This window comes from Sarcophilus harrisii, chromosome 1 (genome assembly GCF_902635505.1).
Source record: "Sarcophilus harrisii chromosome 1, mSarHar1.11, whole genome shotgun sequence".
Lineage (NCBI taxonomy): Eukaryota > Metazoa > Chordata > Mammalia > Dasyuromorphia > Dasyuridae > Sarcophilus > Sarcophilus harrisii.
Window position 1 is genome coordinate 214,356,859 of NC_045426.1, and position 25,513 is coordinate 214,382,371.

Here is a 25,513-nt window from a genome sequence, read left to right on the forward strand (position 1 = left end):
CTCAGTTATCCTAATGTGATCCTAATGTGTTCATTAATGTGTGATGAAAGCCCTCAAGTTGTGAGTTTGTTTGGGGATGGTCAGGCCACTGGATGTCTGAGCTATAGTGGGCTGAGCTGATTAGGTGACAACTAAATTTTGCATTAATTTAGCGAACCTGGTTTCTCCCTTTTTTCTCCCCCACTGAGCTACCATGTTGCCTGAAGGAGTGAGGGGGAAATGTAAACTATCCTAAATCATAATTGAAGTTGACCAAAGCTCCTATGCCAATCAAAGTGAGGTCAGACCTTGGATATCCTTTTAATTCCAGTCAGGGCAAGGAAGGGGACTCCAATATTTATTGTGATTAGAGTTACTAATAATCACATACTTATTAATGATCATCATCTTCAAGTGCTAGCAAGATAGGGTCAAGAAACGTACTTGGACCTAATACTGGTTTTGACCATCCATGCAGCCTAGAAGCTGACTGGAAAGAGGCAAGCAGGCAACATCATAAGAATACTGGTTCTTATAATTCAGAAGGGAGTCCTGGTAACTTTTACTGTGGGAATTCCCTAGTACTGAAAGAATATAAAGACTGGTTGAGGAGAAGCCCAGGAAAAGAACACATGTGTTCTCATTAAATAAATGGGAAATAGGACATATTTGAGGAGTAACTCAGGACCTGTTTTACTGACTCCCAACCGTTCTGGAAATGATCTAGGAAGCTTTCTTTATCTGTGAAGGAAGAACTCTTCTCATGAAGGCAGTAATCAGAAAACTAGTAATTCCAGGCCAGGCTAGTGCCAGTAACCACAGATTTAGCTACTGCAATATCAAAGGGACCTTCAGGCAAAAAATTGCACCAATACCTTCTTCCCGATCCCAGTTTACTTTATAATTAATTTTTTAAAAATAAGTTTTCTCTCAGAATTGACAAATCTCTCTGGTAGCCTAGATCTATACACATGTTTATTGTGGAATATTAGTAAAATAGCCTTATCTCTCAGCAGTTCATTCACTCCAACCCCCAGCTTGTGATGGGAAATTTTTTTTTTCTTTTGATTCCCCTTCTCTTTAGAACTGTAACTCACTGATCAAAGGTTTGAACTAACATCATAGTAAATAGCCATATAGTTTAAGAATAGCTTCAAGTTCATTGTATAGTAAATAGTAAATTAACCTTGAAAAGGAATTAAGCCTCCAGTTGCTAACAGTAATTAGGATAAAGAGGAGGATAAATATCTCTTCTCACTGTACATCCTCCTACTGGTCCAAGAAGAAAGTAAGGGGATCAAACAGACAAGATCAATGATACTACTTTTCCCTGGCAACCTTCTAGGAAACTATCTTGCTTACATTCATTTGCTGTTTTGACTTGATCTCCTCTCTGTTCCCTATTGGCTCTGGTCAGCCCAAATCTTATTCGCTTTATTTCATTTCCACTGTCTTCACATGATTTTGTCATAACTGCTCCCCACTCAGCCACCCTATATGGAATCCTAGAGTAGTACTCCCATCTGTCCATATGACTACTTGGATTCTCTCCATTAATCATTTTTTCAAAACTATTTGGAACCAGGACCTGAAACTTTTCTAGAAACCCACCCATTTTGAATCACTTCCTATTGTGCCTGTGTGTGTGTGTCTGTGGAAGTATAGAGTTTGAACTTAATAACTAAATTGTTTTAAAATCATTTGTGAATTGAAAAATCTGGAAGTTCATATTTCTTTTTTTATGAATAAGTAGTAAGAGAAATATAACGAATTTTCAGGTACATTATAATATGTTCTCAATTTCTTATGTTATAGACAACTGAAATCATCTATGTGATTCTGCATATCTTTTTTTGCCATAAGATATGAAAAATTGAGTTCAAAAAAGGGAAAGATGATGTTCAGTTGTTAGGCTTTTTATAAGGTGGCATTGAAACTAGGTTTTTATTTATTTATTTTTTTAATTCATTATTTATTTTATTTTAATAGCCTCTTATTTACAGGTTATATGTATGAGTAACTTTACAGCATTGACAATTGCCAACCTCTTGTTCCAGTTTTTCCCCTTCTTCCCCCCACCCCCTCCCCCAGATGGCAGGATGACCAGTAGATGTTAAATATATTAAAATATAAATTAGATACCCAATAAGTACACATGACCAAACCATTATTTTGCTGTACAAAAAGAATCGGACTCTGAAATATTGTACAATTAGCCTGTGAAGGAAATCCAAAATGCAGGTGGGCAAAAATATAGGGATTGGGAATTCAATGTAATGGTTCTTAGTCATCTCCCAGAGTTCTTTGGCTGGGCTTAGCTGATTCAGTTCATTACTGCTCCATTGGAACTGATTTGGTTCATCTCATTGCTGAGGATGGTCAGGCCCATCAGAACTGGTCATCGTATAGTATTGTTGTTTAAGTATATAATGATCTCCTGACCCTCCTTGTGAAACTAGGTTTTTAAAACTGCTCTCAAAATGTTTTTGATTATACTCTCTTATCAGCAAAAACCAAACCAAAACAATACAATTAAGCTTGAATTACCAACACATGTTAATTTATACACTGTTTTTATCATTATGCTAATATATGCAGTATAAAACATCCACAAAAAATGAAAATTAAAAGGTGATAAAAATGAAATAAATCTTATTTCAGATCTTTTATATGTAAATGATGCAAAATCTTTTTGGCCTTCCCTAAAATATTATTATTAATAATGATTTAATCAAAGTAATGTGATTGAATATATTTCATTATTTTAAAAAATCTTGGTTATTTTGTAATAAAGAATTTGAAGGTCTACTTCTAATTTCATTATATTTCTGAATTTGGTTTTAAGTGGTTATAGTATCTAAAAGCAAACAAACAAAAAACCTCACCAAGATAATATAAAGTGAATGATGTGCTTTGTTGCCTCTGCTTACTAAATCAAGACACATTTTTCAGTCTCATATACTAATTATTTAAAGATTCTTATTGAAATTTAGTTAATAAATTTTCATCTTCCCCGATGTCAATACATTTGTGGAAGAGACTGAATTTTTTAAAAAATAAAATTAACAAGTGGGTTTAAAACCTGCTTAAATTTATTTGGAAGATTTTTTTTTTAGGTTATGCTTTTCAAAGTTTTAAGTGTGGAAAGATGAGTTTTTATAGATTTGGGCAACAAAAGTTAGTTTTTAATTGTTTTGTTAGTTGTAAAGACTTTGTGCTATTATTTGCTAATAAAATTCATAGTTCAATTTATCTTGATAAATTTGATTTTTTTTTTTTGCTGACTCCATGTCAATACTTCTTAGACTCATTTTGTTTTTACCTTGCAATGTGACTGATAAAGTACTAAATATTACCAGAAGAACTGTCAATTCTGCAATTTTCTTGTTTATTCTATGTTTTCATTATTAGATTTATCTAATTTATTCCAAAGTTTCTTTGTAGAAATTTTTTAAAAAATAATTTTAAAAAGAAATATTTTAAAGTCATTTATCCATTTTGTGAAGTTTAGTTTAGTTAAATCTAGATTACATAAAAAATAAATCCATGATGAATACAGAGAGGCTTGGAGAGACTTACATGAACTGATGCTAAGTGAAATAAGCAGAACCAGGAGATCATTATATACTTCAGCAACGATACTCTATGAGGATGTATTCTGATGGAAGTGGATTTCTTCGACAAAGAGAAGATCTAACTCGGTTTCAGTTGATCAATGATGGACAGAAGCAGCTACACCCAAAGAAAGAACACTGGGAAATGAATGTAAACTGCATTTTTGCTTTTCTTCCGAGTTATTTTTACCTTCTGAATCCAATTCTTCCTGTGCAACAAGGGAACTGTTCGGTTCTGCACACATATATTGTATCTAGGATATACTGTGACATATTTAACATATATAAGGCTGCTTGCCATCTGGGGGAGGGGGTGGAGGGAAGCAGGGGAAAAGTCGGAACAGAAGTGAGTGCAAGGGATAATGTTGTAAAAACATTACCCAGGCATGGGTTCTGTCAGTAAAAAAGTTATAATTATTAAAAAAAAGTAAATACATGTAACAAATATAAATCCTTTCATAATTGGCTATCTAATAAAATGATTAATTGCTTAGAAATTACATCTTGAACTTTTCATCTGCTACAGAATATGTCAACCCCTTCATATTCTGGAACTTAAATTTCCCCCTCAGGATGCTTCATGTATCCTATGAGATATGTGACTATTTTGACATATGGATCGAATGAAGGTGTCATCCTTTATATTAAAAATTAGTAAAGAATAATTTCTTAATTAACTAGCGAGAGTTTAGCATATTTCGACCACTAGGTGGTGCTGTTGCCAGACCATTAGCCCAGAGACTACATCAGAATATTTGGTGTAAATGCTTATGTTTTCTTAGAGGGTGCTAGGCTGCCAGATTACTTCCCTCTCCCATTGCCTCGATCTCTTTTGCACCCTTAGGCTTGCTGCAGCCATGACAGGGTTTAGTATAGATCTAGGAGCATTCCCTGGAATATACTCAAGAAACACAAAAATAGGAAAATTTATCATTCCTGTTCTGAGCCACCACTATACTTTAGAGAAACCTCCCAGTATTAACCCTACTTTCAAGACTTAGACAATTTATATTTCAATAGACGTGATTTATTGGAACATGGTAAACTACATGTAAATGAGCCACAGATTCTCCTGATCTTCCTTCTTTTTTTCCATCCTCTGAATGCTTGGGACATGGGAAGAAGAATCAGAAAGGGATTATAGTTTGAAACTAATATTAGCTTAGTTTAGAGAAATGGGAGGTTACAGAGGAGAGGGAAGTGCTGGATGGACATTAGAGTGACATCACACTGAAGAGCATGATAGTATGCCTGATTAGTATTGCTCATCCCCTCTATTTGGAACCCACCTGTCTTCAGATCCTAGCTGCAATAGATCTCCAGGACTGGTTCGAGCTCTTTTTTTGTTCCAATTTATTTGTGCTGCAGTGATCATGCTTGTGGTGATGATGCGTGTAGGGAGATGGAAAGGATAAATTCCTAAGACTATCTTTTGATATTAAGGCTCCCAGAATCTCAGAAGCTTCTTTACTTGGCTGTAGAAAAGAAAAAGTCCAAAATCACACAGTGGAAAGACTGGCTTCTTTGTTTGTAGATTCGCAGAGTATGGAGAAACTCACATGAAATGGTGGATATTTTTCTTTAGGCAAAGTCCATAAACACAAATTAGGGGTAGAGAGAGGGGGAAAGGGTCTAGGAACTTGTATATACATACATAAATCTTGCTCCCATCCCACCCCCACTCTCTTGCATAGCTTCTGGTGTTAAATGCTTGCTCCCAGTCAAGTGTATATTTGGTCCAGACCTTTGATTCCATTGGTGAAAGGAATTCCTAGTATGAAAACTTTCTCCAACAATGCAGATCAGCAATCTCATAGTTTTAGGGAATTTTCCAGATCATGGAATATTTAAGTCATTTAGTCAGTCAAATAGCACTTATTAAATATTTACTATGTACCAGACATCGTGCTAAGAGCTAAAGATTCAAAGAAAGACCAGAATCCCTGCTCTTGAGCTTACTCTATATTGGCGAAGAACATACAAACAACTAATTATAAACATATAAGATTTATAGAAGATAAACTGGAGATAATCAATAGAAGGTACCACCATTAGAGAGAATTGGGGAAGACTTCTTGAAGAATGTAGGATTTCAGCTGAGACTTGAAGTAAGCCAGGAAAGTTAGGAGGCAGAGGTGAGAAATGAGTTCCAGACATGGTAGACAGCCAGAGAATGCTTTGAGTCAGGAGATGTGTTGTTATGTAGGAGGAACCACAAGGAAGTCAGTAATACTGGATAGCAGAATAAGTAGAGAGAAATAAGGAGTATGATAATTGTAGAGAGGGCTAGGTTATAAAGGGCTTTGAATTACAAACAGAGTTTGATTTGATTCTGGAGACAATAGGGAGTCACTGGAATCTGGGGGTGTGTGTGTGTAAAAAATGATATAGTTGAAATTGTATTTTAGAAAAATCACTTTAGCTGCTGAATGAAGAAAGGATTAGAGTGGGAATTGACTTGAGGTAGGGAAACTAACCAGCAGACTATTGTAGTATAGTTAGGTAATGAAGGACATCATCAGGCTCATTGCAGTGTCAGAGGAGAGAAGGGAATGTACAAGAGATATCATTACAATAGTATAGTTAGGTAATGAAGGACATCATCAGGCTCAATGCAGTGTCAGAGGAGATTGGCTTTGGAGTTTAGAGAGAGTAAGGAGTCATGAATTGGCAAATAGACTGTGAGCACAGATGACTGGGAGGTGGTGATGGAGAGATAAGAGTTGGATCCATGGGAACAGAAGGGATCACCAAATGAAAAAGTATAAAAGTAAAAAGAAAAGAGGCCTCAAGACTGAATCTTTTAGAATACCCACAGTTAATGAGTATGATTTTGGTGGAGACCCAGCAAGGAAGACTGAGATGGATCAGTCAGACAAGTAAGAGGAGATCCAGAAGAGATGTGTGACAAAAACCTGGAAAGAAGAAAGTATCAAGAAGATGGTGTTCGACAGTGTCAGAGAAGCTTTGGAGAAGTTAAAGAAGGATATAGATGGAGAAAAGGCGATTAAGAGATTGTTAGTCACTTTGGAGAGAGCACAAACAAAAGGATAAGTAGTCTATTTAACACCATATCATAATACAAACAATAGATAATTTTCATCCACTTAGGCCAAAATCTTTTGAATGCCATGGATTTTGTTTAGAAAGTTCTAATATTTTGGCATCTAATGCACAAAACACAATGTTATGTGCAAACAATCATTTGAAAAATCCTAAATGAATTAATGAATGAATTTAAAAATTATTTAGCTCTTACTGTGTGCCAACCAAGCTGAGTGAAGAGGATATAATTAGAAAAGTGAGGAAGACTATACATAATCTTAAGGAATTCACACTCTCATTGAGGGAGACAATACAGAAAGGAAAGTTCAGATGCAAAGTAGAAAAGAAGGCATGGTGATTCTTATGTTGCCACAGCAGGGTGGATGACAGGTCCCAGAAGTCCATATGTTAGAAATTCAGATGAAAGTGGTTGGAGTCTAGATAATATATTAGCAATAATAAGATAACTATGAGGACTGGGGGATGAAAGTGCAGAGAGAGGGTCATCCTGCCAGAAGGATTGTAGTTGGTGATTTGCTTTTTCTCCAAGTGCTGTGAGTGACCATGTCCACATCTGGGATGGTGGGATTGGATGTACCAATCCATCCCTATTCCAAAGTTGAGAATGGGTTTGACAATTGCAGGGAAGATGGAACTCTGGGGTCCCTCATAAAGAAGTGGGGATGGGGTATCATTGTCCCACTAGGAGAAAGAAGAAGAAAAAAAATATTGGTAGGAAGCTTAGATAAGGACTTGCCTCCTCCACTGAGTCTTCCTTCTTTTATTGCTGAGAGGGTTCTTAGATAAGTTTGTTATATTTTTCTTTTCTTTTTTTTTGAAGACAAAAACAATTAAGATATATTTATTTATGTTTATTATGGTAATAATAGTTCAATATTGAGACTCATGAAAGATGCATTCTAGTTTTTGCTATTGCAACCTCTTCCCACTTTCCTACTCAAGAAAAAAATTACAACTAGAAGATAGAAATAATAAGGAAAGCACTGAAACTATGAAAAATGGATATATAAAAAGTAAACAAAAAATTCACTTTATATGATTGAATAATCAAGTTAGTATAAAATAGCTTATTATTAATAATAGCTAATGTATATAGGGCTTAAAGGTTTGCAAAGTACTTTACAAATATCTTATTTTTTTTCTTCACAATAACGTTTGGGAAGATGGATTCTAAAAACTGAAGTGAAATTAAGTGTCTTGCTCTGGGTAACACAAAGTATCTGATGAAATTTCTTCTTAACTCCATGACCAACATTCTATGTACTTTTGTAATTAAGGATTCCCAGAATTATGTTTAGCACTGGGAAAGATGCAAAAATATGTGTAATTAAATAAATGTGCTTTATTATCTACTATATGTGTAGCATTTTCCTAAATATTGAAGATATGAACCCTAATATCATCATTGTATCAAATCAAATTAATAAAACTTGCTTTTCTCTATTTGATATTTTATCTTTCCAGTTAGATGTAAACAATTTTTAATATTTATTTTTAAAACTTTGAGTTGCTGAGGTACTACTTCACACCTCTCAGATTGGCTAAAATGACAGGAAAGATTAATAATAAATGTTGGAGGGGGTGTGGGAAAAATGGGACACTAATACATTGTTAGTAGAGTTGTGAACTGATCCAACCATACTGGAGAACAATTTGAAACTATGCCCAAAGGGCTATAAAACTGTGCATACTCTTTGATCCAGCAGTATCTCTAAGGTCTGCATTTCCAAGAAATTATAAAAGAAGGGAAAGAACCCATATATGCAAAAATGTTTGTGACAGCTCTTTTTGTAGTGGCAAGGAACTGGAAACTGAGTGGATACCCATTAGTTGGGGAATGGCTGAATAACTTATGACATATGAAGGTTATGGAATATTATTATTCTATAAGAAATGATCAGCAGGATCATTTCAGAAAGGCCTGGAGAGAACTGCATGAACTGATGCTAAGTGAAATGAGCAGAACTAAGAGAACATTATACATGGCAATAACAATCAATTCTGATGGGTGTGACTCTTTTAAGTGGCAAGATGATTCAGGCCAGTTTCAATGATCTTGTGATGAAGAGTCATCTCCACCCAGAGAGAACACTGTGAGGACTCAGTGTGAATCAAAACATAGTATTTTAATTTTTTTTATTGTTCTTGTTTGCTTGCTTGTTTTTTTTATTTCTCATTCTCCCCCTGCTTTGATCTGATTTTTCTTGTGCAGCATGATAAATGGGGAAATATGTTTAAAATAATTGCATGTTAAACATGTATTAGATTACTTGCTGTTTAGGGGAGGGAGGGAGAAAAATTTAGAACACAAAGTTTCGCAAGGGTGAATGTTGAATACTATCTTTGCATATATTTTAGAAAATAGACTATTATTATTAAAAAAAAAAACAACAACAACTTGAGTTGCAGATTTTCTCCCTTCCTCTCTCTCTATCCCCCCTCCACTGAAAAGACACATGTGAAGTTATGCAAAACCTTTCCATAAAATTCATGTTGCAAAAGAAAAGCTTCCTTCGAAAAAATAATTCAATAAAAACAAAATTAGAAAAAAGTATGCTTCAATCTGTCTTCAGATGCAGTTCTTTCTCTGGAAATGGACAGCATTTTTCATCTTAAGTCCTTTAGAGTAGTTTTGGATCATTATATTGCTGAGGATGGCAAAGTCATTCACAGCTGATCATCCCATAATATTGCTATTACTTTGTACACAGTGCATTTCACTTTGCATGAGCTCATGGAGGACTTTCCAAGTTTTTCTGAGAGCATACTTCTCATCATTTCCCATAGAAAAATAATATTACATCACAATCACACACATTTGTTATATTTTTCAAGGAATTTTTCATTATTTTGATGTGTGCATATGGGAGACACTTTGTAACACAGTCTTTAAGGGGATATTTTGTTCCATTGAATCAAGTGTTTTTTTATAATGAACAAATTAATAGTTTGCTCAGTGGGATCTTTTTTTTTTATGTCTTTCAATTAAATGTGTGATGGCAAAGATGTGGCCTATTGTTAAATATGATTTATGAAAGACTACCTGTCATCTGTTAGTAAATCTAGCATCACTATTCCAGATGAATTTATAGAATAAATAAAATGGCAATAAAGAGAACAAAGACAGGATATGTAGCTGGATTAGATGAAGTATACATGCATCTCATACAAGAAATTCGTTGATCCTAGAGATGAAACAACTGTTGGAACATTCAGGGATTACTTCACAAAGTTTATGAAGGAAGGGAAGAATTTATCCATGCCTTTGTCCAATTAATTGATAAAAAATACAAACATACACAAGGCTAAACAGATGCCTGGGGTACTTGATTGTTAACCTCCTGCCAAGTTGACAATGAATCATTAATGATTACTTTTTGAGTCCAACTATCAGATCAGTTAAATTGATTTAATTGTTTTATCATGGGTTCCCAAGCTCTCCTTTTCCACAAGAGATACTTTAACAAAAGATTTGCTAGAATTTAGGTCAACTATATTTGCAACATTGCTTTGATGGACAGTTTAGTAACTACTAAAAAAAGGAAATGAGTTTAATAAGAAAGGATTTGTTTTACAAAAATAAAACATAGTAGTTTTTCAAGTTACTACATCAATATGTACTTGAATTCCCTGGCTAGATTCCTAGGGGTGAGAGAGTTACTTTAGGTCCCATAGCTAACCTTGTGGGTTTTTATTCCTAATATCATAATTCATAATCCCCTACAAAGTGTGCATACCATTAACAATAAGACAGTAAACACAATTAGCTCTTAGGAAAGTAATTTACCAATATGACATAGTAGTAAAAACACTTTGAATAACTTTCATAAATCAGAAGCACACATTTTCACAATACAGAATAATAACATGTAGTCAATCCACATTTCCTGGTACTGTAGGGTCTAGAAATCCATTGTCTGTTCCTATAGTTCACGTATAATATCTCTTGGATGCAGCATCTCTTCTGGATTTCCAGAGTCTCCTCCTTTTCACAGTTTTTTCCTTTTCTTGAGTCTTTCTGTATCTGTATATGTATCTATCTAGAGCATATTTTTCATCACCTTAATTTCAAACCCCACTCTTACCTCACCCCTTGAAACTGTACCTTCCTTTATGATAAAGAAAAACAATTAAGCAAAAAGCATCCAATACATTCACTTCATCTGACAATGTGAGCACTATTTTGTCTTAGTAGTCCTCTGTATCTCTACAATGAAAGGGAAAATATGTTTCTTTTTTTGTCTTATTTATTTTTTATTAAAGCTTTTTATTTCCAAAACATATGCATGGATAATTTTTCAACATTAACCTTTGCAAAACCTTATGTTCCAATTTCCCCCTTTCTCCACCTCCTCCCCTAGTTGACAAGTAATCCAATATATTTTAATCACAGTAAAAATATATGTTAAATCCAATATATGCACATATATTTATACAATTATTTTACTGTACAAGAAAAATCAAATCAAACAGGAAAAAATGAGAAAGAAAATAAAATGCAAGCAAACAACAACAAAAAAGAGTGAAAATGCTATCTTGTGAACTACACTCAGTTCCCACAATCCTCTCTCTGGGTGTAAATGGCTCTCTTCATCACAAGATCATTGGAACTGGTCTGAATCAGAACATGTGTTTCTTTATTTGTTTTCCAGGACTTTTGTTGAAAGTTTGACTTCTTTTTAATGATCTTTTCTCATTTACATTATTGAGGTCATGTGCATTGTTGTCTTTGTTCTTCTAATTTTGCTTTGTATTATTTCATAATAATTTTCCCATGTTTCTCTGAACTTCTCATTTCTTAAAATTAAATAATACTATTCTATTACATTCATAGACCATTTATTTTAGCTATTGCCCAATTGATAGGTTTTATTTCCTGTTCTTTGCTAATATAAAGAGTGGTTCTGTGGATGAATATTGTGATATATATTTAACCTTTACTTTGACTTTGATTTCCTTGGAGTATATGCCCTGCATAGGATTGCTTGGCCAAAGGAATATGTATAGTTTAGTCAGATTCCTTATCTAACTCTAAATTGATATAAAGAAATATTATACACTTCACAGCTCTACCAACAGGACATTGGTTTCTATTTTCTTATTATCCATCCAACATTGACTATTCCTATCCTTTGCCATCTTTATCATCTATATAAAGTTCCAGTCTCTGTGGTGTGAAGTGGAAGTTTTTAAATTTTTATTTCCCTTATTATTAGTTATTTAGAGTATGCTTTCATGTAGTTATTTATAGGTTGCAGTTCTTTTGAAAACTATTTGCTCATCTCCTTCTAGATCACAATCCAGAAATTCATATTCCATCCATAGACACAACTTTCTTAACCAGATAGTCACTTCCTAAAGCAATTTTTCTCCTCTGTATCCCTTGCATTTAGTGAGTGGCAATGATAAAGTTATTCCCTCAGTATAGTCTTCAGTTTCTTGCCTAAGACTTCATTATATTTCATAATGCTTTCTAAGTTCCCTTTGGCAATATCATTAGCACCCACATGAATTGTCAGGAGTGGGTAGTAGTCATCTATTTTGACAAGTTTTGTTAGGTTCTCTGTTATATCTTGGAAGCTTGCCCTATGAAAACAAGAGATCTTTATATCTTTGTTACCAACTCAACATATAGATACCTCAGTATCCCTGAGCAGAAAAAGTCACCAAGTATCATTCCCCTTCTTTTCTTCCTCTGACCCTTGAAGCTCATTGGATGATGCTCACCTGCTAGTTTTGGTGAATCTATTTCTATTTCCTTAGAAGATAAGCAACTCCTTCTTTAGGAAGAGTCTCAAAAGAGTGGGTTTTTTACCTTATCTTTTTTTCCTTCTTTTCTGTTGAAATTCTTCCTCCCTTTTTAATCCTAACAAAAGTAAAGTTCTGCCACTTCATATTTATTATTTTTTTTTTTAATTAAAGGAAGCTATACTTTCTCTAATAACCTGGAGAGGCAAAGGAATACCTTGTCTAGGAGGGATCTGAGCCTAGATTTAGAATGTAAATATTAGTTCACAGAAATAAAAACATCTCACACTTAATACAAAATGCATCCTCTCCATACTGTTAAGATTCTCTGCTGTTTTTTTTTTTTACAGTATTTCTAGATATTAGCAACAGCTTCTTACCACTTAGATTAATTTTTTTTTTTTAATAACATCTAATTACCTTTTAACAACTTGGCAACCACCCTCAACTTCTTATTAACAACTTTATAGCCAGGTCCTTTTTCTTTTTTTAAAATTTCAATACTTTTATTGAAAGATAATTTTCTTAATATCAGAAAATGATATTTTTTTTTAGGTTACTTCAACCAATTTAAATTTGCATTGATAAATTAGAAAGGAAATTCTTCAATGAATCAGGTGTTTAGGAGTAACTGGAGTGCATCTGCAAAACTTTACAAAATGAAGCCTAAGACATATGAGACACACTAAAGTTCTTCAGTTTATCATTAAAGGGAAGGTTTTTTTCCTTCCCCACAAGATGATGTCAAAGGAAAATTTGAACTAGTTATAGCTACTGGGGAAGTTAAGCTGTATATTGTACTGATTGATTATATGCTTTCCCAACCCCATATATCTACATACAGCTAGCCTTAAATGCTTCAGCTACCACATAACTAGTTGATTAAATTGCTGCTTACTTAAATCTGGATAGACAACTAACTTTAGTCTAAGTTGAATTGTTATAGGAGCATTAAGACAATAGCATACTCCATATTTTTACATTCAAAATTCTATGTTAATTGTTAGTTTCATACCAAGAGTAATCCTTATTTAAAAGTTCTAGGATGCTAACATTAGCATATATTGCTTTAGAAGGGCACAGTTGAAGTTTCAGATCAGCAGATTATGAAAATTCTTGTACAATAGAAATTTCCCATGTACTAGATATTGAGATAAAATTCATTCTTTATAAAACTTTTTATGACCTGTCATTTCTTTCCTAGGATAATGTTGAAGCTCACTTAAATTTAACAAGTATGTCTAGACCTTTAATATAATTTATAATCAATTTTAAATGAAAAATATACCAAACAAAAATAAATCTTTAGAATTATTGGATTATCTATGTCTTTATGTCTTTAACAAAGTTGCATATATTGCTTAAAAACTATTAATTCTGATGGTACTAAAGCGTATCATATCATTTTTCTGAAGTTGATCTGTTTTCAGATTCATCAATTTGTCAATCAAATAACATCAATTAAAGTCAATCACTCCTTGACAACAATACTATATTCCCAATATTTCTAGATTGGATTAATATTAATTGTCAATATGTAGCATAATCTCCTATCCTTATACTACATTAAAATTTCACATTTGAGTTTTAGTTTTTACAAACATGCTTCCAAAAAGATGTGTTTAGCCCTGAACACATTTCCAATTGCATCATACATAATCACTTTCCAACTATAAGTTGTTTTCTCTTCAAGTCTGAAAACATCAGTGCTAACCTATTGCTATGTTTCAGGCTTTACAGCTTAAATCCATTCTAATATTGGAGTTCTGAAATGAAATAAGCCTTTTAAAATAGTTGAATTTCTTCACCATAAGAATCCTATTAAGACCCAGTTTCAGGGATTGTTGGAAGATGAATGATTTTGTAATAACTATATTTCAACTGAGTTGCAGTACACCCATCCACAATTCACTTTGCTTCTGACCATTTGGTTTAGAATACTTGTTTGTTGAGTATTGTTAGGCATTTTGCTTCAAGTTCTTGCAGGAAGGTCAGATCTCTGTAATTTATCTTGAAATGTTTCTGAAGACAAACTATGCCTTCTGTCAATTCTATAAACTTCTGTCCTTAATCTCCAGTGCAATTATAGGCAATGCCAATACAGAAGTTTTGCTTTAGAAAACATAATTCTACAGTGGCATGCCTTAAACTGAGCTTCCAATCTTTCAAAATTCTGATTTTTTTCTCCTTTCCAATAGCAAGTTTTCATAAATGAGTGCATAATAGAGCTATAGAAATTGAAAGGCAGTAGTCACCTTAACTTTCCAACATACTTTCTGTAATACAATCTTTTCCATTCTCATCAGGTAAGAAACTATGAATTTGTATTGGCTTATTCAGATCAAATCAGTGTTAATGAGACATTTTTCTCTTCCTCTGTCAACTTCACAGCCATATAGAAATAACTTAATCCCACATACCTAAGATGTTTGGGCTGTCTTTCATTTTGGATAGAAATCTGTTCAGTAAATTCACAGCTAAAGAAAAAGTCTCTGTATTAAAACCAAAGAACTGAGTTAGAAAAAAAAAAAAAAAAAAGAAGAATTGTTAGGCTAAAAAGTTCTTTCACTTCAAAGTCCCTCAGTCTTGCAGTCATTAGAGCAGATTTATTTAGTTTCAAGCCAGAGACTTTGGCTGACATCTGGACACCTGTTCAACAAAACATTCAGCTGGTATGGCAGTTTCTGAGATTTCAGTTGTTATCAGTGTCTCTATTATCTTGAGTTCCTTGTGGTGGTTCTTCCTCTGTAGCAAATCTTCCCATTCTGGGACCTGTCCTCTTCTCACCCTGAAAAATTAGCCCAGACATCCCAGAGTATGTGGGAACTCTGTTGGGGACAGAAAAGGGCCCTGGTGGAGAGGTTATGGAGAGGATTTTTAGGACAGTGATTCCATCAAGTTGAGAATAATGCTAGTTTCAGGTTGTGGAGAATTAACCCTTCTTTTTCTTTTAAGAACCTCATGATGTTCTTATTTATTTCATCAGTTGGTTTTACTTAGCAATTTACCAATGTATTTGCTTTTTTTTTGTTTACCTTCCCAACTTTATCCTTGAATCCTTATTTTCAGATTCATATTCCTTCATTCGACTCCTTCTTATGCAATCTTCTCTCACAGCACCTGATGCTGATTCTATTCCAGCTTGCTTATATATGATCATCTACTTGAGAGCCAGTGTGGCTTCAGAAAGGATATTTGCTGCCTGACAACTTCAGGAGAACTGCCAGGAGCAGAACAGAGAACATTCTCCAAAGCTGAGGTGCCACAAAGTATGGATTGATTCTCTGCTGCTTGTGATAATTTTGGCCTTATAATTAACACCAAGAAAACAGGTACTCCATCAGTCAGCACTACACTATCCATATGTGGAATCATCAGTTACCACAAATGGAGAAGTTTTGAATGCTGTGGATAAGTTCACTTTCCTTGCCAGCATCCTTTCCAAGGATGTCCACATTGATAGTGAGGTTGATACATGCATTTCTAGCACTAGCTCAGTGTTTGGGAGACTCCAAAGGAAAGTTTGGGAGAGCCGTTGTATTGAGCTCATTGTCATATGTCCATGATACCTGGACAGTAGTGCCATGGCAGGAAACTGAATTGCTTCCATTTGAATTGTCTGAAGAAGATTCTGAAGATCACCTGGAAGGTTAAGATATCAGACACTTAGGACATTTTTCATACTAAACTGCCAAGCATTCAAACTCTACTGCAGAGAGCACAACTCTGTTGGGCTAGTCACATTATTCAAATGCCAAATATATGCTTGCTAAAAAATGGAGAACTCACATAGGGCAAGAACTCACAAGATGATCAGAAAAGGCAATACAAGGACACCTCTCTTAAGAAATTTAGAGATGATTGTATGACATGGGAGACACTGGCACAGGACAGCCCAGCATGGCGTGCCCTCTTCAGAGACGGTGTTGTGCTCCATGAGCAAAGCAGAATTGAGTTAACTCAGAAAAAAACATAAGATGTGCAAAATTAAATATTCCCCCCAAATATTCTTATGGACTATTTGTGTCTGACCTATGGCAGAGCATTCCGAGCTCGTATTAGTCTAATTACCCACAGTTGTACGCACTAATCTGACTCTAATATAGTGATATCATTTTGGTCCTCTTCAAAAATGAAAGACAAAGGTAAGACAAGGACAAATGGTAAATCCTGATGGTCTAGAGGGTCTTATAACTGGGTGGATAGCAATAAACTCATCTTTTATCCATATTACTAGGTACTGAGTTGTAGTCCTTTCTCTCAGGAGCTTCCCTCAGGCACTTCCCTTGGCAGCCAACCTTTTTCATCCTTCTTGTCCCTATTGGAGGTAATCAGGGTCTGAACTAATGGAGTGGTAGTGTGATCAGTGAGAAGGAGTTGGTTTTCAGACTGTAGTAGAAGTATAAAGTATAAAATTCAACAACTTGTTGAATATGTCGAGTGAGAGATTGGGAAGTGGAAGATGATTTCAGAGTTGCAAATCTGGGCAACTAAAAGAATGATAACTCAATAGAAATCAGAAAGTTCAGAAAAGGGGTAGTTTTGGGAAAAAAGATAATGAATTAGTTCTATTTTAGTTGTTAAGATTGAGATATCTGTGACATCCAGTTTCTAATGTCCAATAGACAGCTGATGGCACAAGATTGGAGTTTCAGGAAAGCTGTTGGATATATAAATCTAGCAAATTATCTTCATAGAGATGATAATTAAATCCATGGGAACTTATGAGGTCACGAGAGATTGTAGAGAAAGAACATGATATAGTCAGGGAAACTTTTAAAGATGAAGGAAATTTGAATATGTTTAAAAGCATCAGGGCAGAAACAAGTGGATATGAAGAGATTGAAGATTAATTGTTCTGGAGAAGCTAGTTGGGGATGGAATACATTGGGATGCATTTGGTGAGGAGAAAGGTTAGTTCATTATGAAAGACTGGAGCAAAGGAGGAGGGAATGAGAGATGAAGTCAAAAGGTTTTGAGATGTAGAAGGGAGAAGAGAGGGTTCAAAGTGAATGGTTCCTGTTTTCTCAGTAAAGTATGAAGCAAGAGCCTTAGCTTAGAGGAGAGAGAAGGAGATATGGGAAGTTTGAGGAATCAGTTTGTTGTTGTTCAGTCCTGTCAGACTTTTTGTTATCCCATTTGGGGTTTTCTTGGTAAAGATGCTGGTGTTCCTTCTCCAGCTCAATTTATAGATAAGGAAATTGAGACAAAAATGGCTCAGTGATATGCTCAAGATCACATGGATAGGAAATGTCTGAGGTTGGATTTGAACTCTCAAAGATGATTCTTTTGTTCTATCACTGTACCACCCCCCAAGGAATCAATTAGGGAGGAATAAAAAGATTACCTTTTAAACATACTCCAAGAGTTCATTGAACTTGGTACTGAGCTTTGGAAATTCTTGGCAGATTTTATCCAGCCCACAATCTCACAAGTCTTTATTTGCAAATAAGAATGAGGGGGCAGCTAGATGGTACAGTGGATAGAGCAGGAGGACCTGAGTTCAAATCTGGCCTCAGACACTTAACACTTCCTAGCTGTGTGACCCTGTGCAAGTCACTTAACCCCAATTGCCTCAGGAAAAAAAAGAATGAAAATTTACTAAGCTTATAGAATTAAAATCTGATCGATCACACTGGGGAGGGAGGGAGCAAGCATTCATGACTACATATGACATATGATGACTACTTAATGTGCCAAGTACTTAATATCTGATTCTCACAACCCTGTGAAGTAAGCACTCTTATGATCCTCATTTTATAGTTCAGGAAACAGACATAGATAGAGATTAAATGATTTGCCCAAGATTGGACAGTAAGTATCTGATGCTGCATTTGAACTCAGGTCTTCCCAAGACTCCATTCACTAGTTACATAGTTATCTCAAATTTTGTTTTAGATGCAAGTAACTTCATCAAAATAAAAAAAATATTAAAAAATAGCTTTAGGAATTTAACTTTAACACCTCCTAATAATAAATCATGTATGCTATAATCAGAGAGAGAAGACCCATTTCTGTGGTAATGGGCATTGCTTGATAGAGAAGGGACTTACTTTCCATAATAGCATAAACCTAAGGCATGGAACGAATGGAGAAAGATTTATTTTTCTGTAGTGCCATCAGTGTGAGGCAAGTGAGTTGATTGGAGGAGGTCAAGAACACATTTTCTCATTATGCCCTGGGCTCAGGACATGGTGTTAATTGGAAGAGAACAGCGAAAAATCAGAACAGAAGAGGAAAGCTTAGATATGGGATGGGTATCTGGGAGTCGTCGCCTGATCAGGAAGTTGACAGTAGCAGTGGCAATAATACTAACTGTTAGATACTAAGCTGTTAATGATGAGTTGGTGGATTTAGAAAAATACGGAAAGACTTGGACCTAAGAAGAATGATGTTTTCCAGCTTCAGGGAAATACAGACCAAACAAGTGTAATATGGCCTTCCCTAGAGGTATATGAATGAATATATGCATATATGTATATGATTACAGATATCTATATATACGTATGTATGTATGTGCATATATATACATTTTATAAATAAATATATCCATGCTTAACTGTAGCCTGCTTGGGAGAGATGGAGGGGAGGAAAGGGGATAAAAAGGAGTAAAGTAAAAAGTATACAGCAGAGAACAAAAGAAAACCAAAGAAAAGATGGACAGTTCTGAATACAGTGCATAGAACTTATTATTATATGCTTTCTTGAAATAGAAATGTATTATTTTATATTTTGAATCCTCTCATGTTCTGCCATGCATATGACAACTTTTTTCCTTTTCTATTTTTTTTGTATATGTTTTAAATAAATAAATACTTAAAAAAAAAAAAGAGAAACCAAATGATTTTATCAATAGAGGGTTTATTGACATTATCCTTTCCATAAGCTGGAGTTTTTCTTTTGGCTTTGAAGTAAGTTGTCATTGATGATATGTATATATCTTGATTTTAAATATGTATACATTATTATCTACAGACTTACCTTGATAAGTGCTAAGTTAGATGTTTCTATTTAGAGAGATATTGCAGACCTAGTGATATGAGTTTAGTATGTATTACCAGCCTATGTGATCTATCTTTAAGTCCCTACATATTTGAAATCATTGAGATCTTCAAGGATAGGGTGAAAATGATGTGGGAAATGAAAATAACTAGGGCTACTAATACAAAGTGTGATTGGAAATCTGGGACTTCCTCCAGAGAATGTTCAGTCAATGGAAAGAAATGGTTCTTATATCAAACCTTTCTTTTACTATTTTCTTTCTTCTTTCTTCCTCTTCTCTCTTTTCTCCTCTTCCCCTTTTCATTCTCTTTCTTCCCTTCTTCTCCTTTGCCTCTTCTCTTCTCCTTCCCCTTCTTTTCTTCTCCTCTCTTTTCCTTCTCATTCTCTTCTCTTTTCCTTTTTCCTTCTTTTTCTCTTCTTTCCATTTTCCTCTTCTCCTCTTCTTCTTATTGCTGCTGCTGCTACTACTACTGCTACTACTATTCCCCTATATGTAAATCTTATTTACATACTATTACTATTATCTCTACTACCACCACCACCACCACCACCTCTACTACCACTGTCCTTGACATTTATATAATGCTTTAAAGTTTTCCAAACACTTTATAAACATTTCATTTGATGTTCTCAACAACTGTTCAAGGTAAGGACTATTATTATCAGTATTTAGCAGATAAGGAAACTGAATCTCAAAGAGTTTTTAGGAGTTTTCTAGTAAGTCCTGGGGGTAGGATTTAAATCCAAATCTTTCCTATCACCACATCCTACATACATTACACAGACAGGGAGCAGGGAGCTCATCACAGAATTTAGTTTATGAAAAGTGATGCTTTTGGGGAGTAGGGGGGAAGAGCTTATAGTTCCTAAGAGTATGTCCTATTTTTTTTAATAATAACTTTTTATTTTCAAAAATCATGCAAAGATAGTTATCAAAATTCACCCTTGCAAAACCTTGTGTTCCAAAATTTTCTTGGCTCCTCCCTCCCTTAGACAGCAAGTAATCCAATATAGGTTAAACATATACAAATTCTTCTAAACATATTTTCACATTTATCATGCTGCACAAGAAAAATCAAATCAAAAAGGAAAAAAAGAGAAAGAAAACAACAACAAAAAAGGTGAAAATACTATGTTGCAATCCACATTCAGTCCTCATCGTCCTCTCTTTGGATGCAGATGTCTCTTTCCATCACAAATGTATTGGAATTACCTTGAATCACCTTGATGGTGAAAAGAGCCACATCCAATCACAGTTGATAATCACATGATCTTGTTGCTGTGTACAATGTTCTCTTGGTTCTTCTCCGCTTAGCATCAGTTCATGAGTAAGTATCTTCAAGTCTTTTTGAAATCATCCTGCTGATCGTTTCTTATAGAACAGTAATATTCTGTGATATTCATATACCATAATTTATTCAACATTCCCCAATTTATGGGCATCCACTCAGTTTCCAGTTCTTTGTCACTGGAAAAAGGGCTGCCACAAATATTTTTGCACATGTGAGTCCTTTAAGGGTACCCTATTGTTAAGAGAGTCTAAAAAAATTGGATTATAATCAATTTCGTGAAGTACAAGCATGCAATTAGTGCTACCTCTGGCTTCCTAAACCATGACTGTCATCTCTTTGTAATGCTTTCAGCATTTTTTCAGCTTTTTTGCTGGGCAAAGAGATGGCACCAAATACAGTATTAGACGTTCCTACTAGCCCAAGAAGGGATTCCAGAATCCCATGACTTCTTAGATAGGAAAGCCAGAATTTGAGCCTGCTATATTTGAAGGAAAGTGCAAAGGACACAAACTTATCCTCTAATTTACATAAAGAGGCAGCTGGGTAGCATGATGGCTAATACCATGGACTTGAAGTTAGGAAAACTTGTTTCAGACCTCATCTGTAAAACAGATTAATGATAGTACCTACCTTACAAGGTTGTTATGAAGGTCAAATGAGACCATGTTTTAAAGTGGTTTGCTAAAAACCACTCATTTTTACCAGGTCTAAGGTGAACAAATGAGATTCTTCATTAACTGATGTAATTAGAGAGACTTCCTGGTTTTATTCCATAGATCATTACCCTAATCCCTTCTGGGAACTGAGAAAGAAGCTGCTATGGTGGCTCCATTTAGGGCCCCTAGCCCAGTTTAGTCACACCCTAATTACTTCAGGGAGGAGTCCTTTCTAGGTTGAACTCCTTCTGGGAGGGAGGGGAACAGTACCTTGTTTTGAAACTGATAGTTAAAGAAGACTGATAAGTATTTTTTTCAGATTTAATCCAAAGTTTTCAGACCAGAATAATTTTTAACTACTTTCTTAATATTTCTAATAGAAGGAACAGGAGCTTTATCTACTTTTATATTTATTCAGGATCATTCTCAAAGCTGGTATGAGGCATACAACTGAAGGATTGGTCTGAGATGAGTTCCTGTATTTCTGATTTGGTTGAAAACTGGTGTTGTAATTTCTATAGCATAGAAACTATTTATGTAGTCTCTATATTCCTTATATAATTTTTGTATTCAGGCAGACTGTCATTCAGTTGCTTTCCAATTGTGTCTGACTCTCCAAGATCCCATTTGGGGTTTTCTTGGTAAAGATATTGATGTGATTTGCCATTTCCTTCTCCAGCTTATTTTACAAATAAAGAAACTGAGGCAAAGAGGATTAAATATGACTTACCCAGAGTCACACAACTAGTATCTGAGGCTGGATGTGATTCCAGGCTTGGCACTCTATTGTGCCACCTAGCTACCCCATATTGAGCAAAGGGAAGATCAAAGAAGGAATAAGGTTATTGCTTGCAGTGGATGGGAGAATGATAATGGGAGAACTAGACAGAAAGAAGAAAGAACTAATTAAATCTTATTTTGATCCTTTTTTCTCTTCCAAGAAGAATAATCTTTGGAATGTAAGTGACTAATAAGGAATAAAAAACTTGAGATACATAAGGAGAAAATAAGAGGCTACTGGTGAGTTGTCAAGAACAGCCAAACTGTATCCCAAGGTCTTGAAAGAACTGGCAGATGAGGAAATATAATAAAGATGACAATACTACCTAAACTAATCTATTTATTTAGCGCTATACCAGTCAGACTCCCAACAAACTATTTTAATGACCTAGAAAAAATAACAAAAAAGTTCAAATGGAAAAGCAAAAGTTCAAGAATTTCAAGGGAATTAATGAAAAAAAAAATCAAATGACGGTGGCCTAGCTGTACCAGATCTAAAATTATATTATAAAGCAGTGGTTACTAAAACCATCTGGTATTGGCTAAGAAATAGACTAGTTGATCAATGGAATAGGTTAGGTTCAAAGGAAAAAATATCCAATAATTTTAATAATCTAGTATTTGACAAACCCAGACTCCAGTTTTTGGGATAAGAACGCATTATTTGACAAAAATTGTTGGGAAAATTGGAAATTAGTGTGGCAAAAACTAGGCATTGACCCACACTTAACACCATATACCAAGATAAGGTCAAAATGGGTTCATGATCTAAGCATAAAGAATGAGATTATAAATAAATTAGAAGAGCATAGGATAGTTTACCTCTCAGACCTGTGGAAGAGCAAGGAATTTATGACCAAAGACAAACTAGAGATCACTATTGACTACAAAATAGAAAATTTTGATTATATCAAATTGAAAAGTTTTTGTACAAACAAAACTAGTGCAGACAAGATTAGAAGGGAAACAATAAACTGGGAAAATATTTTTACAGTCAAAGGTTCTGATAAAGGCCTCATTTCCAAAATATATAGAGAATTGACTCTAATTTATAAGAAATCAAGCCATTCTCCAATTGATAAATGGTCAAAGGATATGAAAAGACAGTTCTCAGATGAAGAAATTGAAACTATTTCTAGACATATGAAAAGATGCTCCAAATCATTATTAATCAGAGAAATGCAAATTAAGACAACTCTGAGATACCACTACACACCTGTCAGATTGGCTAGAATGACAGGGAAAGATAATGCGGAATGTTGGAGGGGATGCGGGAAAACAGGGACACTGATACATTGTTGGTGGAATTGTGAATACATCCAGCCATTCTGGAGAGCAATTGGTAACTATGCTCAAAAAGTTATCAAACTGTGCATACCCTTTGATCCAGCAGTTTTTCTACTGGGCTTATACCCCAAAGAGATACTAAAGAAGGGAAAGGGACCTGTATGTGCCAAAATGTCTGTGGCAGCCCTATTTATAGTGGCCAGAAACTGGAAAATGAATGGATGCCCATAAATTGGAGAATGGTTGGGTAAATTGTGGTATATGAATGTTATAGAATATTGTTGTTCTGTAAGAAATGACCAGCAGGATGAATACAGAGAGGATTGGCGAGACCTACATGAAGTGATGCTAAGTGAAATGAGCAGAACCAGGAGATCATTATATACCTCAACAACGATACTGTATGAGGATGTATTCTGATGGAAGTGGATTTCTTCGACAAAGAGAAGATCTAACTCAGTTTCAATTGATCAAGGATGGACAGAAGCAGCTATACCCAAAGAAAGAACACTAGGAAATGAATGTAAACTGCTTGCATTTTTGTTCTTCTTCCCAGGTTATTTTTACCTTCTGAATCCAATTCTTCCTGTGCAACAAGAAAACTGTTCGGTTCTGCACACATATATTGTATCTAGGATACACTGTGACATTTTTAACTTGTATAGGACTGCTTGCCATCTGGGGGAGGGGGTGGAGGGAGGGAGGGGAAAAATCGGAATAGAAGTGAGTGAAAGGGATAATGTTGTAAAAAAATTACCCATGCTTGGGCTCTGTCAATAAAAAGTTATAAAAAGAAAAAAAAAGAATTGGCAGATGAGAAAGTTGCATCACTGAGGTAAGGAGGAGAGGCCTGAACTTGAGAAGGAAAAATGTACTGAATTTTGAAATAGGCAACTGTAGATCACTGGGTTGACTTAAATACATTATTAAGGGAATGATTAGTGAATATGTAAAAAAGGGAGTAGTGGCAACAAAGAATGAGTATGCCTTTGCCAAGAACAGGTCATGCCAGAATAACTTCATTGCCTTTTTTTTTTTTTTTTTGACTGTGTTAATGGACTGCTTGATCAGGGTAATACTGTGGATATAATTTATTTAGATGTTAATAAAGCATTTGACAAAGTATTTTTTGTTACCCTTGTTGATAAGATGGGTAAATATGGGCTAGATATTAGGAAGATTCAGAATTAGTTGAATGACTGGACCCAAAGAGAATTCATTAATGAATCAAGGTAAACCAGCAAGATCCAAATAAATATCCAAGGAATCTATTCTTTACACTGTAAAGTTTGACATTTTCATCATTTTAAAAAAGTATAGATGGCAGGTGTTAAATTTTCAGATAATGTAAAGCTAAAAAAAATAGCTAAAATGTTGCAGGACAGAATCAGACTCCTTTTAATGGGCTAGAATGATGGGCTGAACAAATAAGATAGGATTAATGAACGATAAATATTGTCTTACTTTGAGGTTTAAAAAAAAATCAATTCCACAAGTACAAACTAAGATGTGTTTAGTTCATCTGAAATAAGATCTGGGGTTTAGTGGACTGCAAACTCAATATGAATCAATATAATGTTGTGGAAGTTTAAAAGCTAAGACAGTCTTGAACTTCATCGAAAAAGGCATAGTGTGCAAAATGAGAGAGGTGAGAATCCCATTGTTTTGCATTCTGGTGAGATGAATATTGGAATATTGGGTTCAGCACTTTAGGAAGAATGCAGATAAATTGGAATGTGCACAAAGGATCATGAAGGAACTGGAGACAATATTATATAAAAATTAGCTAAAGAAACTGATGGTTTTTGATCCTGAAGAGGTAGCGTGCCTGGAATTCTTTTAAATAAAAGAGATTTAATTTACTTTGCTTGGACCTGGAAAGCAGCATTAGAAATGATTGTTCAGTGTTGTAGAAAGCCAGATTTCAATTTGATATAGGGAAAATTTTCCAGCAATTAGAGTTGTTCAAAGGGAAATATCAGAGTCTCCATCCTTCAGAGGCTTAATGATCATTTGCCTAAAATGTTTTATAGAAAATTCCTGTTCAGGTAAAGATTAGATTTCAGTTAACCTGAAGAGGTCAACTTTG

The 25,513-nt window shown here is 34.7% G+C and overlaps 1 pseudogene; it reads right to left on the minus strand.

The window, feature by feature from the left end:
• Nucleotides 1–14,228: 14,228 nt before the first annotated feature.
• LOC116419505 lies at nt 14,229–15,864 on the minus strand (annotated as a pseudogene).
• Between the last annotated feature and the right edge of the window lie 9,649 nt (nt 15,865–25,513).